The sequence below is a fragment of the Pleurodeles waltl genome, chromosome 4_2 (genome assembly GCF_031143425.1).
Source record: "Pleurodeles waltl isolate 20211129_DDA chromosome 4_2, aPleWal1.hap1.20221129, whole genome shotgun sequence".
Lineage (NCBI taxonomy): Eukaryota > Metazoa > Chordata > Amphibia > Caudata > Salamandridae > Pleurodeles > Pleurodeles waltl.
The window spans coordinates 338,400,248-338,418,954 of NC_090443.1; the positions used below are offsets into that span (position 1 = coordinate 338,400,248).

Here is an 18,707-nt window from a genome sequence, read left to right on the forward strand (position 1 = left end):
TGAACATGAACATTGACATTGCTATATTTCTGAGAGGTTGCAATTACACATTTGTGAAAATACAGACTGACTCCAGATTGATTTGTGATTCAAGGGTGTTTATTTCTGTGCTAATCAGTGGAGGGGGGTGTGCAATGGGCTGGGGTGATGGTGGAGGAATGTCCATGGTAGAGTTCAGTCTCTTGGTCTCACAGGTGCTTTGTCTTACGGGGCATAGGAAGTGGAGTAATGGCAGTTCAAAGTTGTCAGGGTGACAAAGTAGGACAAAAGGGTGACAATCAGGAGAGTCTCATTTCCTGGGGGGGGTCTTGCCAATGTTCCCTGTCTTGTGCCTGGATCTCAGGGACCATTTGCGGGCTGGTTCTGCTTCTGCAGGGGGTGGGGTGCTGGTGGCCTGTTGTTCCTGTGGCGGGACCTCCTGTCCACTAGTGCCGGCGGAGGAGGAGGGCTGTTCATCATTCAGGCTAGTGTCAGGGGCCCGTTTGTGTGCTACTGTGTCCCTCGTGGTGTTGGCCAGGTCTGCCAGCACCCCTGTAATGGTGACTAGGGTGGTGTTGATGGACTTCAAGTCCTCCCTGATCCCCAGGTAGTGTTCCTCCTGCAGCCGTAGGGTCTCCTGAAACATGGCCAGTACCGTGCCCATGGTCTCCTGGGAATGATGGTATGCTCCCATGATGTTGGAGAGTGCCTCGTGGAGAGTGCGTTCCCTGGGCCTGTCCTCCCCCTGTCGCACAGCAATCCTCCCAGCTTCCCTGTTGTCCTGTGCCTCTGTCCCTTGAACCCTGTGCCCACTGCCACTGACCCCAGGTCCCTGATTGTCTTGGGTTGGTGGGTTTGCCTGGGGTCCCTGTAGTGGTGGACACACTGCTGATTGATGTGTCCTGGGAACAGAGGGATAGGCCCGCTGGGTGGGTGCTGTGCTGGTGTTTCCTGAGGGGGGAGGATCAGCAGTGGTTTGTGACAGTGGCAGGGGAACCGACTGTCCAGAGGTCCCTGATGGGCCGGGCTGGTCATCTTGATCCAGACGTGCAGAGCTGCTGTCGTCACTGTGGGCCTCTTCTGTGGGGGGACTGGATATGTCTGGCACCTCCTGTCCAGTGATGGTGGGTAGGGGTCCTGTTGGGGTGCAAATGCATAGTTATTGTATCTGTGTGTGCCTTCTTGTGCATTGGGTGAGTTACCCTCTACTCCTGTGCTTGCATTTGTTGTGTTTGCCATTGTGTGATTAGTGTTTTGGGGTCTGTGTGGGTATCTGTACTGGACATGCTTTGGTAATGGGTGTCCATGCTTTGGTGTTGCATGCAGGGCTTGGTATTGGGATGGGTGGTTTGTGATAGTGGGGCATATGTGAGGTGTTGGAATGATGGGGGTGAGGGTGGGGGTATGTGATGGCATGCAGGTGGGGTGGGGGATATGGTAGTTAAGATATGACTTACCACAGTCCAGTCCTCCTGCTACTCCTGCGAGGCCCTCAGGATGCAGTATTGCAAAGACTTGCTCCTCCCATGTTGTTAGTTGTGGGGGAGGAGGTGGGGGTCCACCGCCAGTCCTCTGTACTGCTACCTTGTGTCTGGATACCATGGAACGCACCCCCGTAGGTTGTTCCACCTCTTCCTGATGTCATCCCGTGTTCTTGGGTGCTGTCCCACTGTGTTGACCCTGTCGACGATTCTCCGCCATAGCTCCATCTTCCTAGCAATGGAGGTGTGCTTCACCTGTGATCCGAAAAGCTGTGGCTCTACCCGGATGATTTCCTCCACCATGACCCTGAGCTCCTCCTCAGAAAACCTGGAGTATCTTTGAGGTGCTGTGATGTGGGTAATGTATGAGGTGATGTTTGTTGTGCTGTGTGATGTGTTGTGTTGGGGTGTGTTGTTTGAGGTGCGTGGGTGTTGTATGAGTGATGGAGTTGTGTGCTTGTGGATGCTGCTGTAGTGTTTGCTATTCTCTCTCTCTGCTTCTTCACAAAAATTTTGTTGTAAGGGGTTGTGGGTAATGTGGGTGTGTGTTTTATAGTGTTGTGAGTGTGTGGGTGTGGTGTGTGTATGTGTATCAGGTGTGTGTATTTCGAATTGTCCAATGTGGTTGTGTTTTGTAAGTGTGTGTGTATTTTGTGCTCGGCGGTGTGTACCGCCAATGGATTACTGCGGTTGAAAGACCGCCGCGTTGATTTGTGGGTCGTGATAGTGTGGGCGTATTCCTGTTGGCATGACAATGTGGGTTTTGGTATCGTAAGTTTATCACTGACCTTTGGTGAGGTGGACTTATGTGGGTGTCTGTATCTTGGCGGATTACGAGATGTGGGTCGTAATACCTGTAGCGGATTTCCACCGCGGCCACAGTATGTTGGCGGCCTTCAGCATGGCGGTAAGCAGGATTTACCTCCAGGGTTGTAATGAGGGCCTGAGTGTGCTCCAAAAATGGTGATATCAATACCAGCCTCACCGAGCAACCATTTGACCCATCTAGCCAAAGTGGATGCTGACAATGGAGCAAAAGGGTTTTGTAATGATACAAGCAAATGTTCTCACGCATCTCTGCATCTCTCTCGAGTGCAATGCTCGTAAGCCTTTAAACATTAAACCACACATAACTTCTGATTATGGGGAAAAGCTGGATAAGAAATAGACCTAGTTGAAGTTTTAGTACGTCTAGTAATAGTGAAAGAGATTCCAGATGGAGTAAAAACTCTACCTGCTAAATCCAGGGCACGTACATCATACACCCGTCGACATGAGATGAGGCACAGGAGTACAGTGAGTTTGGCTGATAGTTGTTTACGAGAAAGATATTCATCGCAAGGCCAGGATCTTAAAAATCGCAGCACAATATCAACATCCCATAACGTAAAATATCTAGAATGAAGGAGTTTGACCATTCTAATACCTCTCAAACATTTACAAATCAAAGGATGTTCACCCACAAGTGTACCCTCCAAATGGGGATGTCCTGCAGAAACAGCAGATCTGAAGTTGTTGATGGTTCTGTACGCTAAACCCTGAGTTGCTAGATCTGAAAGTAATAGCAAACATACTAATATGGGACCCCATGGGACCAATATTTTGTTCACTGCACCAACCCACCCATAACCTCCAGGAGGCTTTGTAATGTTTATAGGTGGAAGGAGCCCAAGATTGGGATCAGAAGAACATAGCATCTTTCGAAACACCTGGGACTTGTCAATGTCCCCTGAAAGTCTCCAGGCCATGAGTAACAACTGTCCCTGCATTATCAATGGATTACGGATTCTCGCCAGGTCCAGGAGCAAGGAAGGAAATGATGGAATTAGAACGGGTAGGGCACATGAGAGTGAAATCACTACTGGAAACCACGACTGGGCTTTCCAGAGAGGGGTCACCAAAATGATCTCCGCTAATTGCCTCGTCACCTGAGAGAGCACTCTCTGAATCATAGAGAACGGAGGAAAGACATAAAGGAGACCACAGGACCAGTCCTGGAGAAACGCATCCGAGCTCTGAGCCAGAGGGTCTGGCCTCCAACTGTAAAAATGTGGAAGTTGAGCATTGAGTCGAGACGCAAAAAAGTCTATCAAACACTCGCCCCGTCTCATCAGATTGAGAAATATTGACTGGTGCAGTTTCCAATCACTGCCATCCCTCAAAAAATGTGAGTTCCAGTCCGCCACTACATTGGAAAGTCCTGGAATGTACTCTGCTGTCACCTATGTCTGGTGACGGAGACAAAAAAGCCAAAAATCTTTGGCTCTCTCCGACGGAATGCGAGATCTGCTCCTGTTTAGGTGCTTTATATATCTCACCGCTGAAATGTTGTCCATACGTAACAGTATGCAACAACTGGCTTTCTGGGGAGAAAGAGAGCGGATTGCAAAGGCTCCCGCCAGAAGTTCAAAAAAATTGATATGGAGCCTCAACTCCTCTGGGGACCACCTGCCCCCCATCTCCACTGAGCGGCATCGAGCTCCTCGTCCCCATTGACTGGCATCCAATTCTATTATTACCTCCTGGGAGGATGCAAAAATAGGTTTGCTGTTCCACGCATCCATGTGCCCCAGCCACCAAGTTATTTCCGTCCTGGCTTCCTCTGTCAGAAAGATCTGTTCTGAGTAGGCCAGCCCTTTGTGAAGATGAAGGAGCTTTAAACATTGGAGGGCTCAATAATGTAGGGGACCAGGAAAAATTGCATGGATGGAAGAAGCAAGTAGTCCCACCAGGCAAGCAAGGGTCCTCAATGATATAGTCGCAGAGACAAGGGCTCTCCGTAACTCTCTCTTGATTGAGGCTCGCTTCCCCAGAGGCAATTTTAGTTGTGCTCTGATGAAATCTACCTGAAAGCCTAAGAACTCTATACATTAAGAGGGAGTCATAATTGATTTGTCGGTATTTATCAGGAAACCTAGATCTTCCAGAATCTGAATGGTCCAAGACAGGTGTAGAAGAACCATCTCTTTGGTGTGGGCCATGATCAGAATATCTTTGAGATAAATGATGAGGCGAACACCTCCCTCCCGAAGGAATTGCACTACCGGGTGCAGTAATTTGGTGAAATACCATTAGGCCGAAGACAGTCCGAAGGGAAGGACTTTGAATTTGTACCATTGGTTTCTCCAACAAAATTGAAGGAAACGGTGGAGCGAAGATCAGCACCATTAGATAGGCATCTTTAAGGTCTAAGTGGTCAAGCCAATCCCTTTCTTGCACCAGAGCTCTTAATAGGTGTATTCCCTCCATTTTGAAATGGTGGTAAACTATCCAAGAATTGAAGACTTTTAGATTGAGGACAAGACGATAACCTCCTCCTTTTTTCTGGACCAGGAAGATTGTACTGGCAAAACCTGCAGGATGGTGAAGCGATTTGACTATTGCCTGTTTGCGAACCAGTGCGACGATTTAGTCATGTATGAAAATACTTTCTGTTTGAGAAAAATGAAGAAGAAAAGAAGCTGCTTTCTGTCTGGGAAGGGAATAAAATTCCAGCCTGTGCCCTCAAACTGTCTGTATAACCCACGGGTCCTGAAAGTGCGCTCCCAAGCCAATAAATACAATTTCAGTCTCCCTCTCAGAATAACATCCGCATAGGGAATTACTCTCACCTGATGCTGTGACATCTGCGGTGCCGGCACCACTTCATCCACCACCACTGTAGGCACGTTCACGGCCTCTCCTGTTCCTGGAAGGATAGAATCCCGATGAAGCTTGGTAGGAGCCTCGACCTCTCTGGGAATATCCTGAGGTCTGATAAAAACCTTGGCCTGGCGCTCGACCCCAATAGCGTCTGGCCCTGGTAAAAAGGCCACCACTAAACATCCTCTTCATAGAGGTCTGGGCTTTGTCAAGGGCAGAAAAGGTGGAAACGTATTTGCCCAGATCTTTTACAAATTTATCACTGAAAAGTAAACCATTTGCCAATGTTTCAGGCTCTGTATGGGGCCAAATCAGCTAATTTGGTGTCCATGCACATCAAGAAGGACTTCTGTCGTTCCGTAGACATGGCAAAATTGACATTCCCTTGAAGACATATAGCCCACTGAGCCCATTCTAAGATAGCTTCAGGGTCCAACTGCATACTGGATTCCTTCGCTTGCACTGCTCGCTCTAGGATTTTTGTAATGGGCCCTGAGATGTCGAGAAGCTTGTCCTGGCAAGCTCTCCAGGCACGATCCAGGCTCTTCTTAGGATCTTTAGTAAACTTTGTGAGGAATGTGGCTACACTAGGGTCCAGTTCAGGGGTGTCGGCCACCTTACCAAGTAAAGAGGGACGAGGACATTCAGAACGTAACGTATTACGTACGTCTTTCTCAAAACTCTTACGCAGTTTCTCCTGCACATAATGGGCCACTTCCATACGTGGCACCCACTCGGTAGATCTGGGAGGTATAATGTCTTCAGGCTCAAAAAATAAATTATTTGGGACCACGCTTTCTGTCGAGGAATGGTGGGTTTTGCGCTTACATTTGGCCGGTTTCTTGGCGTGGTCCGAGCCAGAGGAATGAGGGTCAGAAGATTGGGACTCCCCAGCCCGAGGCACTGAAGGAGTTGGAACAGCCTCTGTGTCCAAAGAAATTCCATGCCCGTACTCATGATCTTTGAGCACTGAGGCAGCCATCTGAGTCAATATCTCCACAGAGGATAAATGCCCCACAGAAGCTCTCGGGACAAAGCCCGCATCATCAGACATACTTTCTCTGTTTAATGGTTAAACAGGCGGTCGCCCCAGCAATTCTCTTTGACCAAATCTCACTAAGGGCTGTGCGAAAGGTTTTCACGCTTTTATTGAAGCTTGATTAACAGAGTCCTGTGCATGCTGTCCCAAGGCCTGTGCCAATCTCTTCTCCATTCGATGCTCAAAAGGCACTTCTGCCTCCTCTTGGTAAAATGTGTCCTCTTCTGCGTAATAAGCCATGCTTAAAAATGCTAGAGGATATCAAGGAAATCAAAAAGGGGGGAGATTAGCCCCAGCAGGTCACCAAAAGAGAAACTCCTAAATCAAGAAAGAGAATAAACTCTTGTTATGGCCCAAAATTGAAGGTGGAGGTGCATCTGCTCAAAATTCCTCTAGGGTGAGGCCCTTGCACATTTTTACACCCCTTCTGGCGTTCTGGGGGATCTGCACAACTTGCTACGCAAGCGCTGCACTCGAGCCGATCACAGACACTAATTCCAGTTGGAAAATCGGCCTGCGCACATGAATAAACATAAAGAGACGACTGAGTCCTCTAGGCAGCACTCGTCCCGCCACCACAGGAGGCCAGGAAAATATCAACTGCATGTAGTTACGTAGCACCTCCGAAAGCACTCCAGAAGGCTGGGTGGTGAAGCTGTTACTTCACTCGAATGCGGCCCAATCCGAAAGTAATTTGCAGGATCTGCCGTGTGCGAGCGAGAATGTGTGCATAAACAGAAAGAGTGGAGGAATCCTCTCACAAGCACTGCTCAGTCCCCGCGCCCACTCCTCTGGCCTAAAATGTACATATATAAACTTGCACAATAAAGTTAATGAGAAATGTAATAAACACTTATCTCTGGCTGCAAGCAGCAAAGAAAGAGGAAGGACTGAAGGAACCGAGACAGTTATATGGAGAGCTGGACTGGGATAGGGCAGGTTATGGACTACAAGAATATTGGGAAATGTAGTTTTTGTTTTCTATAATTTGATAGGCTGCTGTCATTTTTCAGTAAAGAAAGAGAAAGCATAATCCGAAGCCTCCGGGCCTGACATAGAATCTGGTGTGGCCAGATGTGGTGGACTTCCACAGAGGCTCTTCCTGGGGAGGTGGGTGTGTTCTTTTTAATTATTCACCTGTGTTCGTCTGTCACTCTAAAATCTAACTCGTTTGCATAGCTGTCTTTCAGCTGACCTCCTGTCTCAAGGGTGACTTCAGGCCAGAGCCCTTTGCTTGGAGGTGCAGGCCATGACTGGTGGTGAGAAAAGTGAACCTACATCTCCCAGAATGCTTAGTAATGTTACCTCGAAAATCTGAACTAGCTTAAAGTCTACTAACAGCTGTGCTGTTCTCCTCCATCTTTCTCTTCTGTTCCATTCCCCCATTCCTCAATCACTTTCTTGCTCTCTCTCATTTCCTTTCTTACTCAGATATCTCTTTTTCGCGTCGTACAAATTATCCGTCTCATTCGTTCTCATTCCTCCTACCCTCACTTCCTCCCTCCTCTCTATCCCTTTAGCTCTCTGGCTTTCTCAGTCTGTCTCTCCCCAGACCTTCCATTCCTTTACTTTCTCTATTTACTCTTTGTCGCGCCCTTTCCCCATCTTTTCCCCTCTTTCCCTTACTCATTCCCTCACTCTCGCGTCCCGAGGGGTGTGGGAAGCTGTGGCATCCCCACTAACCCCTCCCTCCTCGGCGCGGCCTCTGGAAGGGTGGAATGCAGTTGTGTGGGAAAGAATTTGGCGCGAGTGACCCTGAGCGCGGCATGCTCTGCAGAACAAACAGAGAGAGGCTACAAACTGCGACCGCCCCTGCTATAAATACCACATAATTCAGTGTACATATTAGATATGTTTATGCACTCGTACACGGCCACGTCAGTGGGCGCCAACCCCTGTTATAAATACCGAATAATTATGCCTGCATAATGAATATGAATGTGGACGCACACACGGCCACGTCAGCGGCCACTGCCTCAGCTAGACATGTTAAGTGCCACATCATTCCGTATGTTTGAAACATGGAAGTGTAACTCCACAGGGCCATGTCAGCGGTCCCCGAACCCTGCTATAAACACCGCATAATTCTGTATACAGTTGGCATGCATGTGCACGCGCACAGTGCCACGAATCGAATCGCAAGCACGTACCTCTGTATAGCTGAGGGAGACCGGAAGCATGTCACAACGCTCCTGGTTAGGGGACGACTCCCCCAACAGTGTAGGATTGTTTTACCAATGCGTTAAACTTTCTGTAGTAACCATGAATTGAAGAGTAAGCATCGATTTGAAGATTCATCTGCGAGTGGCAATAGATTAAATTTCTGTGTGAACTGGAGGTTTATCGGCACCAGATTAAACTGTTTGTGGCAATTGAAGTTTAACCTCCCAATATATGAACATTTCAGCGACACCTGACAACTGGGGATACCTCTGCTTAAAAATTAACCTGTCTGCACAAATGAAGGACTCATTTGCCAAGAGATCTACATTTCTACGGGAATAAAAAGTTTATCTGCCAATAGGTTAATCTGTATTTGTCAACTGAGCATCGATCTGCCAATGTTTTAAACCTACAGGAACAAAATAACTCTCGTAATGTATCCCCCATTCTGCAGTACATTAAAAAATCTGTGAAGATGCGGAATTAATTTGCCATTGTGCCAACCAAAGTTTGTAACAATAAGGGATTCTTTATTCTCCTTAAAGATGAAAACTAGTATTTAGTTGCAATGCATTGTGTTGGAGCAGCACAGGCTTGTGTATTTTCGTGGGTGAGGCTGTATGCACTTTCCATGCCAGTCGTAAGGACCCAAATTTAGCTCTTTTTCTGTCTCCTTGCAACCCGCAGAGCGCACTTTCGCAGCCACTTCACATACTGCTAGCACAGAGTGACCGGTGCCAGCAGGGCAGAGCTTCCTGCACCACGCCCTACTTACCCTCCCCAAACCTGGCCCAGTCATAACGCTCCGTGCCCCGTGGCCCTCCGTGGGGGACAAACATAGACCCAGAGACCACTGGCTGCCTGCCCTCTGCAGCTCTAGAAAACAAGACACTTACCCATCCTAGAGGGCACCCTCCCCACAAACCCATTTATATGAGTTTCACCACAAAAGCCTCAGGATTGAGGAAACTAAGGAATGCCTGAAAGATCCCGCCCCTTCCCTCGAGCTTCCTTCCTTCCGGATGTTTATTCTCAGTTTTGAGGCCTGTGCGGTGTGATGCGAATGTCCAACAGCCTAGTTTACTAAAGGTTTTGCTTTTTTTATGGTTGGTGGGGTAGATTGGCTGACAGCGGTCTCAGGAAAGAGAGCCAAAATTGTATATTGCACTTCAAATGGAAAGCCTTGGAGACTGTTAAAATCTGCCGGCGGAGATATGAATTGCATGTCCACCCCCACCCCCTTCGGCCTCCATGGTGGTTCATTGTGTTGTGTAGCCATTTTAGCTATAGCATAGCTCCATGCACATTATTTTAACACACTAGGCCCTGCCGCTGTGCACTCTAACATAGATATATTTTATTTGGCTTTATTTTATTATTGTTACAATAGCCACTTTTACGGTCTTGTTTTATTTTCTGTTTAACTGTTTTTGCCTAGGCCAGCACTCTGTTCTCAAACAAAACATTCTTGCTCACTCTGTGCTTCTTCCAAGGCTACAGCAAGATAGGTTGCTGATGAACGTGGTATAAGTGTAGTCTCCAATATTCGCAGAAAACACGCATCTTTACGCACGGACATTTTCTTAGAACATCAGCTGTTTTATTTTAAAAACACTTCCTTGTCCCTTACACGTTAGAGGGAGACTCCAGCCAGAGAACCACGACTGTATGCTGATTGCCGAATGCCTTGCTACAGCTGTTTTGCAGACTTCAGGCCTTCGCTCAGGTATGGGGGATGATGTCTTCCCAGGGGAACCTGAAGGGCAGAATTAGAGCTTACACGCTGTGCTCTATCATAGCCTAGGTAGGAATTAGTCTATTGACTGTGGGTGACAATATTGTGGCGTTATTCTTATGCTTCACTTTCCTTGTCATAATTTTAATATTGTCATACTGTGCCGTCCTGGTTATTGCAGCTCACGCTTTGCTATCTAAGATGCAGTCACTTCATTAAAATCATTATTGAAACATATACTGCCTCTGTTTGTCATTGTATATATGAGACTAATGTAACTGAGGGAAACGGATGAGACCTGAGTGACCACAGCTTCCCTGAGAAACCAATAATGTCATGCGCTCGGCTGCCCAGTCATCCCTGCCCTCGGGTAGAGATGAGGCACTGCCTAGTTAGCCGGAGCAAAACCCGGATTGGAGGGACAGGTGTCACCTGCAGTGGGTTAGACCTAGTCTCCCACATCGCGGGCGATTCTGCCCCTCAAAATCCAGCAGTCTCATTAGAATAATGAGAGCCTACGCAAGAACTGTAGCCTAGGTTAGAAGCTGTCTTTTAATTATCATGCATTTCTTGGGGTCTATGTATTATATTGTACATTTACAAACTGCCAGCAGACATCTCCCACTAAACTGAAATCCAGCTCTAGGGTTGCCACAGAGACCTCTGTTTCAAAAGAAGTGTGAACAGGGAGGTATCTGAGAAATGGCTGACTGCTAAAGGGAGCAGGGTCCAAGTAGGGAGCTGTCCTTCGGGGCAGTACTGGTTGGCTCTCCTTTTAGGAAATACCACCCACAGGTTTCTCACAAAGGGATTACAGGTAGCTTCTGGCCTGGCCACTCCAGTCAACCACTTGGGTATTCCATAAACCTCTACCCTGCGACAATTAATGGGTGCTAAAACGGAAAACGAATGTGCTTTCAGAATGCATTTCAGTCTTCCATTGGCAGGGGCAGTTTGATCTTTGAAAGCATGCAGTTTTCTGCGAAGGCAGAGTTTGAATGAACGATGAGGCCGTGCTTGGTTTTAAGGGGATGCAAAAAGTGGGGTTTCTGTGGAGGGGCTGTGGCTTATGCAATTAAGGCTGATGCTTAATAAGGGAAACTAAGGTGGTCATTCCAACCCCGCCCGCCTGGCGGGAACCGCCGAATGACCGCACCGCGGTCAAAAGTCCGCGGCGGCCATTCTGGCTTTCCCGCTGGGCTGGCGGGCGACCGCCAAAAGGCCGCCCGCCGGCCCAGCGGGAAAGACCCAGCAACGATGAAGCCGGCTCCGAATGGAGCCGGCGGAGTTGCTGGGGTGCGACGGGTGCAGTGGCACCCGTCGCGATTTTCAGTGTCTGCAAAGCAGACACTGAAAATCATTATGGGGCCCTGTTAGGGGGCCCCTGCACTGCCCATGCCAGTGGCATGGGCAATGCAGGGGCCCCCAGGGGCCCCACGACACCCGTTCCCGCCATCCTGTTCCTGGCGGTAAAAACCGCCAGGAACAGGATGGCGGGAAGGGGGTCGGAATCCCCATGGCGGCGCTGCAAGCAGCGCCGCCATGGAGGATTCCCTGGGCCAGGGGTAAACCGGCGGGAAACGGCCGGTTCCCCTTTTCTGACCGCGGCTTTACCGCCGCAGTCAGAATGGCCCAGGAAGCACCGCCAGCCTGTTGGCGGTGCTTCCGCGGTCGTTGGCCCTGGCATCAGAATGACCCCCTAAATGTCTGTGATTCCTATAGTGTTTCACCTTACCGGTATTTTGATTCCTCTATCAGCTTTCTGTTATTGTATCCAGATGTATAACACAATACCTAGCATACACCTAAATCCAGACAAAAACCATTGGCTTTATTATGGGCTGTTAGCATTTTAAAATAAATGAGTAAAAAGACTGTTTCAATTCTGAAATTGTGAGACTGTGATTTAAACATTACCGAGGCCTGTGGAAAGGGCAGTGGTCTTCAGAGTTTCTCAATCACTTCTGCTATGCTCGCTCTGTTAGACAGGTGCTGCTGCCTGTTTCTCTCCATATCTCGTCCATCTACATATCCTAATAAATCATCTTTTTCCTCTTCGGGACTCTCATTTACTTTCTCCTGAATGTACTTCCGCGCATCTCCGTCACTTCACTACTCAAAAAACACACAACACACCCACTCACCTGTAAGCCCTGCATTTTCTCTCACTTTTGGCGTGTCAGTATTTTGCTCACTGTATTGCTCCGTGACACACATTTGCACAGAATCACAGTTCTAACTGGAATACGTGACAATTGTTTTATGCATTCTGTATAGAGGCCAATGATTGGATGACCATGTACACTTCTTTTTGGCCTCTGCTCCAGAGCTCTAAATTCTTTCTGGAGGCACTCAGCTCAAAATATGCACTATACAATAGTAATATGCTGCACAGAAAAATAGAAAAAAAACATAACCTCATCTTGGAAATTGCTAACACTCTTTGCAAATGCAGGATTAAGTAAAAACGTGAACTATAAACAGGAACTAAATCTCTGATAAGGATTAATTGAACGCTTTTTACATTCATCGTTCAGAAATTGAGCAGTGTTATTTAAAGTTAGGAACATGTAAATAGGGCCAAACAAGGACACGTTTCAATGTCTGTTTTTGGTTACTACCAAGTCTCAGACCTGCTGGGACCCAACCCACTTAAACTCCTGAGGTAATGTGAAGGAGCACTCTGGTGTGGAGGGACACGTGTTGGAAGGCCCTCTGCAAGGCTACAGTAAGGTCACTGCAAGCATCTGTCTTTTGGCACCTTGTAACCAGGAGAGGGCACTAGATTGCAACAAAGTGCCGCAAAAGGCCTTCTATCTACTTGAAATGGAGATACTGAAAGGCTAAATTACATTTTACGTTCCGATTAAAAAATCCATGCACTAGAGCTGATGCAAGCAGAGGTGTTCTGAGAGTTGCTGTTGTGGCCACACCACTATTAGCAGCTTGACTGGACTGCAGAGATGGTTTGCCCATAAAAAATGTGTTATAACCTCCAATACCCCCTCTGTCACAATCTTGAGCTAAATCCCAGGCGGGCATAGCGGCCCATTAGTGTGCCGGGAGCATTAGCCCAGGCCAGGGCCTGAAGGAGCCGGGGACGGAATATGGCGCATGCCTCGCAGGGTCGTTGGCACCCAACAGCAGGCATCCTCTGGAAGGCGCCTTAAGAGTGCATAAAACCGAGCTGTGGTTGGGCGGTGTACTTTGAATCAGCCAACCGGACAGGGTGGTGGACAGGGCCAGCACTAGGAAAGGGCAGTGTAGGCAGCTGCCCAGGGCCCCGCACGCAGCCGACCAACTTGGGTCCCCACACTAGAGCGACACAGCTGGGCCACCGCACTACTGTCCTCTCGTGCCCCCTGTCCTTCCAATAAAAGAAAGGTGTATTTTTGTAATTGGGCCCACGAGAGGAGGGGACCCTCACCTGGCCTAGCTGCATTGGTGTAGCTAGGCGAGGCCCAGGGTAGGGGGTCCCCAGCCCCAGTTGCAAAGAAGACACATTCTGGAGATTTGTCCTGCAATTAGGCCTCCTGCTCCCCAACCCCTCCCCACACAGAGGTACCAGGGATGCCTATTGTTCTGCTGTTTAGCTTCCGAGCAGTATTAATCTTCTCTGAGGATAAGCAATCCTCACACCTTCAGCCCCTTATGAACTGTTAAGAGCTGCTTGTAGGTGACAGAGGGAGGTGCTGCAGCCCAGGAGGGCTTATGGACCGATATATATATGCAACACCCTTCCATAGAAAATAACGGCAGTAGGAACTTAAAATAAAACCACATATGAAATATTGTTACATTTAATTATTTAAAATAGTTACATTTATGAATTAATATGCGTTAATGTTAAAATAATGTATTAAAATATTACATTCTTAGTTTAATGTAAAAATATTTTAATAACCTTTTTTTTCATTTTAAAATGAATCAAATACATGATATTAAAATATAACCAAATTACCTATATTACATTCTATACATCACTATTAAAAATTATTAATGCTTAATAAAAATATTTTTTAGACCTTCAGTGGGAATGTATTTTCTAATTTAAACTTCAGAAAAATAATTTAAATGTATTTTATATAATTCACATGAATTCAGCATTACATCAATAATACTGTAGTATTTTTTTTATTTACTTCTATGTTTAAACTAAATATACAAAATTAATTTACATACATATTTATCATAGAAATATTTTCAAACTTTTTTCCGAGTTTAATAAACTTTTAAAAAATGTCTTATACTTTACCATGCGGCAATCTCTCTGACTGTGAAGTCTCATTAGGTCCTTTATAAGGTCATGGAACTCTGAGATGACTCACAAAATCCTTAAAGTGTACTAAGAGACTGTGCTGTTTAAACACAATGGGCCTGATTCACAAAGGTAAACTTAAAAGAGTTTTGGTCTAAACTTAGACCAAAAGTCTAAGTTTACCACTTTGGGAATTCACAAAGGGCATTTACAAGTAATATCTTTACACCACATCAAAGCAGCACACGTTGAAGGCTCAGGATTTTCCACACCGATAGTGCACCTGCCTGCTCTGTGCCTGGAAGTACTGCAAACATGCAAACTTTGAGGAGAAAGAATAATTATACTGAGGAGGAGACCACCACGATACTCAAGTTCACAGTGAGGCACTACAAAAGACTGCATGGTGTCTACCTCTACAGCAGCAGTGTCACACATAAGGCAGCCCTAGAGCAGCATTTGGCTATGGAAGTCAAAGCAATCGGGGGAGGACCTCCATACAGTCACAGACTCAATAAGAAGTGGCAGGATGAAAAGAGGCAGATGAAGGAAAAGTAAGTCAGGATAGAGGTGGGCAGAGCTCTCCTTGCTGGACCAATTGGAGCCTGCCTCCAGCTCACCCCACTTGAAAGGGATATCCTCACCATCATAGACCCCCACCTGCTCCATGGGCTGCCTATGAGTGATGACCTCAATGTAATGCCAGATAATATGTGATGGATCTAACAGTGACACTAAATAATATCTGCGATACACTACAAATGTGACAATGGGCCTGATTACGATCTTGGCAGGTGGGATACTCTGTCACAAATGTGACGGATATCCCGTCCACCGTATTACAAGTTCCATTATATTCTATGAAACTTGTAATACAGCAGACGGGAAATCAGTCATGTGTGTGATGGAGTATCCCATCCGAAAAGATTTTAATCAGGCCCTATGTTTTTTGTCCAAAAAATGTGTAAATTACATGGTGAGTCAGACTATCATGCATCTCATTTAGAACACTGCACTACAGGTCCCAGGATCCTTTGTGATAGAACTGGCTACTTCCAATTCCTCAGTCCAAAACAGTGGCACATCACTACTGGTGTATGACAGTGGTAAATGGCAACAGATGATGTGCCTAATGTACTCACCAATAGTGTTGCAATGTAGATGCAAATGTGTAAATATGTGACACGTTGCACATATTCAACATATTTTGGTTTTGTCTGGTGACTTTTCCAATTTATTGCCACACACAGCCAGAGTACAATCACCCACTGCAGCAGAGATCCCTTCACCAGCAGGGAGGCAACATCATGGGGAGCATCAACCCATACTACCAGCACAAACTGGTACATAAATATGGCCAGAAGAGGGTCAAAACTCTTACATTGTGAGCAGACAAACTATAGATATATTACATTGAATCCATCAACAGTCCTAAATCTTTGAACTAAACTAGGTAATGTTGTGCATCCCATGTGTCAACTAGAATGCAAACTAAATACACTCATATCATTTTAGGTCCAGTGATGTTGTTGAGAATACCATAGCCCACAGCGATCTCTCCCACACATACAGATGTGACATCTGGTCAGGCACCACACACTGGGTGGATGCGGGACCCAGGTACGTGTAAAAAATAATAATGTTACCAAATATTCATGCTCCCAAAAAGTGGCCCAAATTTCAGATGTACGTGGCGTAGAGATAATATCACTGTTGTCTGTCATCTCCACATGCTTACATATCGCTCATAACAGTATACCACATCATAACATGTTGCCAAATGAAAGGATAACTCAAATTGTACAGTAAGTGAACATAGTGTATATCTATTTGCTCCTATTTTCAGGTCATTTTACTCAACCCCTGTGTTGCATCACGTTATTCAAAGGCAAATACTTAGTCTGTTGCAACCTCTGTCTTTTAGGTGCTGAGAAAAATGAGTCGCTTCTGAGAGAAGAACCATTCATCAGTGGCAGGCAATGTGCAATCCAAGGGGAAAACCCATTCCTCTTCCAAGCAGCCTTATCAGCTCCCAGTAATGTACAGCATGAGGCTGAGGAAGTATGGGAGTAGGAAGAAGCAGATGAGGCGGGGGAAGAAGATCTGTCTTTGTTTGCAGTGAATGATGAGGCTGATCCCCTGCCCACCATTGTTGGCCCAATGGGCAAAAGATCTAAGCCCACACCTGCTCCGGCCAGCATAGTTCCTCCCACTCCACCCCTGGGGATTGCCCATTCCCAGCAGTCAGCCAACTAGCCACAACATTCACATACTCTAACACAACCATCATCCTTTCACAGCCCTCACACCCAGGGCAGATGTGTTGGTTCCTCTACACACTACTCCTGTGACAGTGCATCCCAGGCCTTCTCTCCACCACCTGAGGGACCTACCACCCCTAGTGAGGCACAGGTATCCCTTATGCACCAATTTCTGGCCAACAGCCTCCCACTTGCTATAGACCCCCTTGCTGCTGGACCTGATAGTGGTATCCACCCTCCCAAGCAGAGGGAGTCGGAAGATGGTAATGGTGGCAAGTGGGAGGAGGACCTTTTCCAACATTATTCCAACAGCAGGCTGGTGTCAGATAGGGCACTTGTGCCATAGGGGTTACTCTGTCTGATATTTCAGACTCACTACAGGACATGCAGCAATTCCTTCAGATGGTCGACAGACTGGCCCAGGTCATAGGCAGGATGGATAATCTTGGCAAGACATGTCCAAGATGATGAATGACATCAGGCCCATCCATAGGGAAGAGAGGGCAAGACACCATGCCTTGGCCATAAAGATGATGAAGGGTATGCTGAAACTGATACAAAGTTACCCTTCATGGTCAACACATGGAGGGAAGCCAACACATCTACCTGCACCATGACACATCCAGCCACCAGTACCACAACCTACACAGGACCCCCCCAACCTTCACAGAAACCACTCCCCTGCACATGCCTCCCACTACACAGTCACATCCCCCACCTGTGCAGCCACCATCGCCTCTTGTCCAGACACATACCCCACCTGTACAGCCGCTGTCACCCCTGTCCAGACATGCCCCCTCCTACACAGCCACCATCAGCTCCTGTCCAGGCACCTCCCCCACCAGTACAGCCACCACCACCCCCTGCACAGGAACTACACCCACCCACACATCAGCACCAACAGGCTAAACACACTAACAGAGATCCTCACCACCGCAAGTGTGAAGTCCCAAGAGGGATCCGTCTGGATCAATGCAATATATGTTTTCACTACACTTTGTAAATAAAATATATCTTCCACATTTCAAACGAGTTAAGTAATAGTAGAAGATGGTCAATTGGTTAATCTGATTGTAGGCCATGTAAGTGTTGATAAATATGTGTAAGACATGTATGTTAGTAGAACCATACAAGTACAAAAGTATCATTTTGAAAGCATAGGTAAACACATGGCAATGTAACTTTAGTAGTTTGAATACCGCAAATGTATTGGAACACACAACACAGAGATGTAGTCTTCTTCAATTAAATCATAAATATGATTTTTGAAAACAAAAACAGCTCATTGCAAAGGGAGAAAGGAAATCTAATAGAATCTTAAAATAGATTGGGCAAGGGAACGTGGAGCGGGTGGGCAAAATAAATATAACATGTCAGGAAGCGTCAGGGGAGCCAGGCTATGTACAAGGGGTATAAAAGAAACAGTCCACTGTCAAAACAATGTCCAGTCACTGGCCATCCTCACTGTCAGCCTTCACAATGATCTCCAAATCCTCTGCACCTGTGGACTGTTCTTGGCTGGCCGGTGCAGGGCCAGACAACCCATGGGAGCAGGCAAAGGTATAATTTTGCAACAGAGGTATCAAGGGAAACAGAAAAGGACGACAAACTGGGATACACAATAACAGTGGTGGGGGTGGCATTGTGCCATTACAGACAAAAGGCCACCCGCCAGGAAGTGATAGAGGCACTGAGGTTAGCCATGTCTCGGGGTTATGCCTCTCAGAACATATGGAGTTCATCTCTGATCTCCTGTAAGATCTGAGAAGACACATACCCTGCCCCCCAGAAAGTGATAGAGGTACTGGGGTTAACCATGTCTCTGGACTGTGCCTCTCAGAACATACAGAGTTCATCTCTGATCTCCTGTAAGATCCGAGAGGACACATTCTTCTCAACCACAGATGCCAGCACCAGTTCGCGTGCGGCAGCCCAAGGAATCATTGCATATGGAGGGTCCTGGTTTGAACAAGAAAGATATGGGGTATAGGCAGCAGGTACCTCTCTTAGCTCTTCTAGGTCGCCACATTGAGGGGGGGTCATGGCAGGAGGTTCTGCTGGAGGCCCCGGTATAATGGGGGTTTCTGGAGTGCGGTGGGATTAGTTGCAGGCTCTGATTGCAATGGTGCCTGCCCTGGAGACACTACAT

At 47.0% G+C, this 18,707-nt stretch overlaps 1 long non-coding RNA gene across 1 annotated transcript; it reads left to right on the plus strand.

The window, feature by feature from the left end:
* The first annotated feature begins 7,175 nt into the window (after positions 1–7,175).
* On the plus strand, positions 7,176–17,606 carry LOC138294136 (uncharacterized). Its single transcript, XR_011203216.1, has 3 exons — positions 7,176–7,251; positions 15,813–15,917; positions 16,222–17,606. It is a non-coding gene; the product is annotated as an uncharacterized lncRNA (long non-coding RNA).
* Positions 17,607–18,707: the final 1,101 nt, after the last annotated feature.